The sequence below is a fragment of the Temnothorax americanus genome, unplaced genomic scaffold, assembly GCF_048541705.1.
Source record: "Temnothorax americanus isolate GAGA-0224 unplaced genomic scaffold, ASM4854170v1 Scaffold443, whole genome shotgun sequence".
In the NCBI taxonomy this organism is placed as follows: Eukaryota; Metazoa; Arthropoda; class Insecta; order Hymenoptera; family Formicidae; genus Temnothorax; species Temnothorax americanus.
The window spans coordinates 1-8,112 of NW_027509595.1; the positions used below are offsets into that span (position 1 = coordinate 1).

General features: G+C 36.0%; 1 long non-coding RNA gene across 1 annotated transcript; it reads right to left on the reverse strand.

The window, feature by feature from the left end:
• Positions 1–1,878: 1,878 nt before the first annotated feature.
• LOC143903251 (uncharacterized) lies at positions 1,879–8,106 on the reverse strand. The gene is made up of 2 exons (XR_013258659.1): positions 6,864–8,106; positions 1,879–5,956 (listed from the first exon to the last, which is right to left on the reverse strand). It is a non-coding gene; the product is annotated as an uncharacterized LOC143903251 (long non-coding RNA).
• Positions 8,107–8,112: the final 6 nt, after the last annotated feature.

Consider the following 8,112-nt stretch of genomic DNA (forward strand, 5'->3'; position numbering starts at 1 on the left):
CCAAAGTGAGGTCGAAACGTTTGTTTAATTTAAAATTTATTGCCATTTGGCTAACAAATTTTGGTTTTTTTAAGATTTTTTATTTATGTTAAACCCTAGGGGTCGTGGGATTTCCTTGGAAAGGGGTTCAGGAAAAGCAAAATAGTTCCCACCAATGTCACCCTTGTAACACCAAAGGTGGTTTTTTTTGTTGGAAAGGAGACGCCCCTCGTTTTTTATTTATCGCAAAAAATATTTGAGGGACTACATCCATTTTTTGAAAGAAAATATATATTCCCTTTAATTTAAAAATTTAGAATATTTTTGCAAAATAAAATTTTCTCTTTTAAGCCTTTTTTGGGCCCCCAAAATTTACCCATAGAAATAAAAAAAATGTTTAGCTAATTAGCAAACCTTACTTCCCCATTTTTTTTTAAATTTTTAATTAAATGCTTTTATTTTTAAATTATTTATTTATTTTTTATTTTTTATTTTTTTTAAATTTAAAAATTTAAAAAGTATACTTTTTTAAGTTTTGGGTTTCCCTGTTACAAGTTAGTGTAAGAGTCTTTGTTTTGGTTAAACCCCCCGAGTCTTTTGACGCTGTTTTAAACCTCTTTTACGCTCATGTGGCAGGGGGCCCCGCCCGGCGACCTAAGCAGTGGGCAGTCTCTAAATATTCGTGCGTTCCAAAACCCATCCAAAAAAAAGTGTTGCAACCTTTCCGTGAACACGTGACGTAAACTATAGATTTTAGTTACCCAGAGTGAATTTTGGAACGCAACCCTGGTCTCTAGTCTTCTTGGCTGATACAGACTTTGCCCCTGGTGCGAGTCCGGACTAAATATACCCGATTTTACCTACAGACTTTGCCCCTGGTGCGAATCCGGACTAAATTTGCAGCGATGCCCGATAGCCCGATTTCAGCGCAGTGATGTCAGATGCTCGATGCTCGGTGCTCGGTCAGCCGCGAGCCCGGAGCCGCGAGCCGGCGAGAATCGTGCTAAGCTTCTTTGCTCGGCGCTCGCGCTCGCGCACGCGCGCATATATAGGTCTTGTCGTACTTATTAATTACTTGTGATACTTATTGATTATATATATATATATATATATATATATATATATATATATATTATATATATATGAATTCATACACGTTTTGCTGCCAGATTTTTATTGACGTGATACAGATGGGTGTACATCTGAGCCTCAGTAAAGCGCGAGTTTAATCGTAAATCAATTATGCGAAAGATCGTAGATCTTATATTCGTCAATAAAGTTATAAAATCCGCAAACAATGCGAAAATTTGCGCATAGTTCCTCGTGATCGAATATAAATGCATCGCGTTGCTTCGCTAATGATCGGATAAACACTTTCTCGAAAACGCAACAAAATATTTGCTCCACGAAATATGCTCGCACAAATCGCATCTGACAAAACTGAAATTACAATTATATGTAAAATGAAAATAAATTAGTTTTTTGTTTTTAACAAGAGAAATTGAGACATGTAGCGATAAAATTGAATGAATTTTCAACACGATAAAAATAAGTTTAATAATTTTCTTCTACGGTTTTCGTTTCCTTTTTAAGAAATAAAGATGTTAAAAAAAATCAATGTAAAGTAATCTTGGTGTAAATTTTCAAAAGGAGGAAAGCAAGTTTGAAAGAATAATATGATGAATCAACATTCTCTGAATACATATTAAAAACCATTCAATTTTTTCCCTACGCGTTGTGGAAAATATGAGAGCTCCGTATAATCGTTAATTAGTATAAATATAAAAATATATATTTATTATTAAATATATATTTATAAATATATATATATTTATTTTTTTCTTTTTGTCATTATACCTGGTCTTTTTGTATAGATAGATAGATAGAGAAACACACAGATAGATAGATAGTGGATTTATTCTGTTCTTTTTACGGGGTACAGAAGGACTCCCGCTCCTTTTACAAATTTTCAATTCTAATGTCTACCTGAAACTCTTTGCCTTTTTATATCGCCTTTATCTTCTCCTCTCACGGCATTTACCGTTTTCTCTTCTCCGCCACTCTCTCCTTTCCTTCGCTACATATTTATTTTTACAATATCCGCTTTCTTACAATTCTATCGCTCCGCATATATATTTCTTTATTGTATTATATATCCTTCCACTCTACTCTCTCTCTCTCTCTCTCTCTCATACTTGTTTTCCTTCGTCTGTTCATCCTTCTCCTTCTTCTAAATTAAATAGATAAACGCGTATATATCAATATTTTTATATTTTTTATCGCATATTTTGATAGTTATGTGTATTAGGGAATTAATAGTGTAATAGTTGGTCTCGTTTACACCGATCTCTTGATACGCGTATCAAATGGTATATTTGAACTGATCAGCCAATAATCAGATTTATTTACTAGTTATTTACTATTTAATATGCGTATCAAGTGATCGGTGTAAACTAGACCAATAACAATATTATAATATTAAAGTTAAATAGTGCGCGTGAAGCGCGCGTCTGATGATATGTCTACTATGTCTAGTATATAATAAGAAAAAAATATTGAAAGTGTGTATATGTATGTGTGCATGCAATGTATGTCACTGTGTGCAATTGTCCGCGATGATGAACTCGGGTCCGAAGGTTTGTTAGGCCCAAAGGATTGCGCGGATCAATCCTCCCTGCGGGAAATTCCGTTCTCCTGTCTATTTTTCTGTCACATTCTCCGTCTCCTCTTCCCTCTCTCCCTAATTCAATAGTTTGTAAATACCCTCTTTCTTCTTTTTTAGAATGTTCTAATACGTCGAAAAATCACTTTTGTATAAAATGTCCGTGCGTATGTATGTATGTATGAGTGTATGTGTGTGTGTGTGTGTGTGTGTGTGTGTGTAAGTTGTTGTCTGTATGTGCTCTAACTTCCGTAATTTTTGAGATATCGGGATGTATTTTTTTTTAATCGATCGAGTATCATGTAAGGAAGGTTGGAATTGAATTTGGCGATGATCGGTAAAGCGGTTCTTTTTAAATAAAATTTTGAATTTTTTTAGAAATGTCCGTGGTTGCTTTAACTTCCGCAAATTTGGAGATATCGATCGATTTCTAATTTTATTATATTTTTCAGTCTTTTTTCTACCTCTATATTTTATATATAATTTTTTAAGATTTGGTTGATTAGACCCAGCTTTATACGCGATCAAATGTCCATAACTTGGATCGCATATAAAGCTAAGTCTAATCTACCGAATTTAAAAAAATTATGTATGAAGTAGGAGTAGAAAAAACCGAAGTAAAAATTGTTTTTTGAGTTTTTGATGCCAATGTGTTGCTTATGTTCAAAAACGTCGAACAATCGTAGAGTATCATTAAAGGTAGGTTGGTGTTAAATTATCTTTTTTTTTGTTTGTGGTATAACTCGTAATTTTTAAGATATTGGGATGTTTTTTTTTTGAATCGATAGAGTATTATTCAAGGAAGGTTGGTATTGAATTTGGCGATAATCGGTAAAGAAGTTTTTTTTTAATTTTGAGTTTTTTTAGAAATGTCCATGGTTGACCTTTGTAAGTCAACCCTTGTAGTCTAACTTTTGTAAATTTTGAAATATTGGGCTATTTCGAATTTTATTATATTCTTCAGTCTTTTGTACCTCTATTTCATATATAATTCTTTAAGATTTGGCGAAGATCGATGAAAGTGTTACTGATTTCTGCTCGAAAAGTTACACAAGTATAAGTTGTATATGTAATTTTTATATAGAACTAGCTTTTTTTTTGTAAATCCCTTTACCAATCATCGCCCAAATCAATCACCTTTACATTCTGTATCTGTAATTTTTAATCACTCTTATTTATATAAAAAATTAGGATATTAAAATGGTGAACTTCCACACCACCCGTTGTGGATTCAATTTGCTAATTTCCTACTCTCTCACTTCAAAATTGTGACTTTGCTATGTGCAAATTTCTACATCTCAATTTGATGAGGAAGCCAAATGCAAATTTCTAATTTGCACAATTTTAATTTGATGAGGAAGCCAAGTGTTTTCTCTGTAACCTCCTCATCCATCCCTTTCAAACTCATTGATGGGACTTTCTGTCCTCCCCTAAGAATTTAAAATTTATTTAAAGAGAGTTCTTCACCCCAAATGAGATTTACACTCGGGGCGAATCCTCCGCTAAATAACAGTGTAAATCTCAAGCTGCGCGAGAAGGATACGCCGTGACAGGCGATAACTTATGAAAAACACATTAATTGTACAGATTAATCTCCCAAAGCACATTAACGCGACCACTCTGCCGAAGAGTTGCGTGCAAATCTTCGACACGGTGTTCGGCGACTTCCCTGGCGCCACCTTTACATTAAGTGTACAATTTAGGCCGGTATTCATAGTTATTTAAGACCGTCTTAAGTTCAATCTTAAGATGTCATGAACCAATCACAGAGCCGTATTAGCTTCTTAAGACATTACTTAAGACGATCTTGAAGACTATGAATACCGGCCTTAATCTCCCATACTTGTCCCATCAAATTCTATTGATGGAACCTCCCGTCTTTCCACAAGAATTTAAAATTGATGACAAAGCACATTAATTGTACAATTTAATTTCCCATATTGTCCTATCGAACTTATCGATGGGACCTCCTGTCCTCTCCTAAGAATTTAAAATTTATGAAAAACACATTATTTTAAACTTTTTAAAACTGTTGGTAATTATGCATATGATTGTTAACTTGACACAAAAAATATATATTTCAAGTTCATTAAACACAGTGCGACGAGTTAATTCTTTCTCCAACCCGGAATTCTCGAATTCTGTGCCGACCCTGAGCACCAACTACTGGTTACGGCACAAAAATATAAAAAAAATAAAATTTTCTAAAAATTTAATACATATATATTAAAAAATACTTTATTTTATATCACACGTGCGTGGAAAGTGGCCCATTTCGCGCGCGTTATCTGTGCGACAAATAGCCAATTTCCGACGCGAGAAATTCCCCACTTGAATCCGTGCAGGAATGAGGGCCAATTTCACCAACTACGGTTAGCTTAACCGACGGTTAAAGTTAACAGGATTGACCAATAGAAAGCAGGGTGAATTCATTTTTATTGGTCAATCCTGCTAACTTTAACCGTCGGTTAAGCTAACCGTAGTTGGTGAAATTGCCCTTGAGATATTCCCGAGTGAGAAATCTCTCGCGCGTGCGGAATCGGCCATCCGTCGCACAGATGGCGCGCGCGCAATAGGCCACTTTCCACGCACTTTGTAATATAAAATAAGGTGTGTAAAGGTAAAATTTCATGGGCAGTGAAAAGTAGCAGCAGATTGTACTGATTGGCTACAAAATAAAGAAGCTCTAGAAACTCGAGAACTTCTCTATTTTGTAGCCAATCAGTATAATCTGCTGCTGCTTTTCACTGCCCATGAAATTTCACCTTAACACGCGCGGGTTGAGAATTGAACACTCGTGCGGGTGATCGCACTCGCCTTCGGCTCGTGCGTTCATTCCGCACTCGTGTCCAATTGTCAACTTCCCGCACTTGTTACACAAATATACTTTATATATATATATATATATATATATATATATATATATATATATATATATATATATATGTGTGTGTGTGTGTGTGTGTGTGTGTACTTTATATAGATATATTCGTACATATACATACACAGACACATACGCGTGCGCGCGTATGTATATTTAGTATTAATGTTGTAAAATAGAAAATATGATTGAGAACATTAGATTTGGCGTAGCGTCTCCCGACTGCTATTTTTAAATATGCAATTAATTATAGTAAAAATAAAGTATTTTGTGTATTATGTGCCAAATAAGTATAAAATTTGGCGTCTCTCTGGCTGGTCTTTTTAAATATGCAATTTATTCTAGTAAAAATAAAGTATTTTTTACTATATATGTATTAAACTTTTAGAAAATTTTACCTTTTCAAATTTTTTATTATTTTAAACTTTTTAAAACTGTTGCTTCCTCATAGAGGAAGCTTTGTAATGGTGAAAAATTTTTTTTTCGAGATTTTGATGGAAATAGGTTTAGAATGTTCTAAAATGTCGAAAAATCATATTAGTAAAAAATGTCCGGAAGTATGTATGTATGTGTGTGTGTGTGTGTGTGTGTACGGATTTTTGTACACGCATCTACTTCTACAATTTTTTAGATACCAGTTTGAATTTTTGCACACAAATAGAGTATTATAGAAAGTATGTCCTCCTCAAATTTTATTGAAATTGGTCTACCGGTATAGATTTTATGCAGATTTTCCTTTTTTTGAAAAATGTGTTTTACGCTGCCGCTTTCTCAATATTTGAGATAGCGATTTATTTTTAATTTTATTATATTTTCCAGTTTTTTTTTTCTACCCCTATATTTCATATATAATTCATTAAAATTTGATTGATCAGATCTCGTATTACACACATTTGAAATTTCGAAGATTTTGTACATACATAGAAGCTTTATAAAACTTGATCTGATCAACCAAATTTTAACCAATTATATATGAAATAGGGGTAGAAAAGACTGGAAAATATAATAGAATTAAAAATAAATCGCTATCTCAAATATTTATAATATCGGGCTGATTTTTTTTATCGATAAAGTATTGTTTTAGTTTTTAAGTGGACAAGTATTTTTAGTATTTTTTAGTGAATGTATATAATTATTTACGCAGTCCCCAAAAGAGTTAAGTGTGAAATCAGAACCTTTGCTAACAAAGCTTCCTCTATGAGGAAGCCAAAACAAATAAATACCGATAATTATACCTCGAATAAAATAAAAACTTGCACACTTAGGAACTATGAGGAAGCAATGTGCAAGTTTCTACTTGCACAATTAAAAACTACGAGGAAACAATGTGCAAGTTTCTACTTGTTTTTTATTGTTAGGAATTGGCGTATACATGTTCTTCACTTCGACTGCGCTTGCGCTGTAGCGTCACTCGATCTCTCGCGATCGTGCGCCTTCGGCGTTTTTCGTTTGTGCTCGGGAGTCGCGAGCCAGTTCTCGCTAGAATCTCGCTGCGTGCACACGCACAACAGTTTTCCATCCGGCGTTAAGATAAGAGTGAGGCAGTCTGTTGCCTTTAACGAGATTATTGTGATCGAGAGCAGTGGCGTCGTGGCAAATAAAGTGTCTTTTAATAAAACTAAAGGAAAGATTTCCTGACCGTCCCATCCTCCGAAATTCGAGTGATACGACGGGAGAAGTCCAGACATAATCGCACATTCGATTGCATATGGAGCTTCAAGATACGTAACAAATTTATGGTCCTTCGAGCCGGATATCGCCAGACGGTACGACCTACGGAGATATTCGGGCATCCACGCATACGCCATTAGCCTAAGACTCAGCGATCTCATCCGGATCGACGAGATTCTCACACGCGAGACTCTACCAGCGGGAAGACGAAAACCATCGTCTTCCGAGCAACAGCAGCTCATTAGCATTCCGTTCTGCCGGCGAAGCAGAAGATCTCATCGAGGGGATAGATACATCTTTAGAAGTTCCTGCCATTTGCATCACCGAGGACCGGCGAGCTAGCGCGGGAAGGTTCCAGAGGCAGCTAGCGCGGGAAGGTTGTAGAGGCAGCCAGTGCAGGGAGGTTCCGGAAACATCCAGCGCGGGAAAATTCTCGAGTCAACCGTCACCGCCGCCATCTTAGCAGCGCGTCGGCATAGCGCTCCTCCTTGTTACCGACGAGTACTCGGCCACTGTCCGTTTACCCACAGGTAGGGAAAACTCACTTCGGTTTACCGCCAACCAGAAAGAGTGTTTGTTCTTTGTCCGCATTCGCGTTATTAATAGCGAACATGGCCGATGAAACAGATCTCGCTAATTTAAAAAGACGTCGTAGGTCTCTTAAGGGATCATGTACGCGCGTAAAAACGTACGTGGATAGCATCGCGTCCGTCACGCCCACGGTAGCCGCGCAATTAGAGGAGCGTAAGAACAAGCTAGAACAGTTTTGGACTGAATACAACGATGTACAAACGCAAATAGAAGAGTTAGATGAGGCCGAAGAGAACGATCGCGCGGGTTTCGAAGAAGCGTTCTTCGAATTATCAGCCAGAATTCGAGCCTTAACATTATCTGCGCCTGCGTCGCTCGTTATCGATAC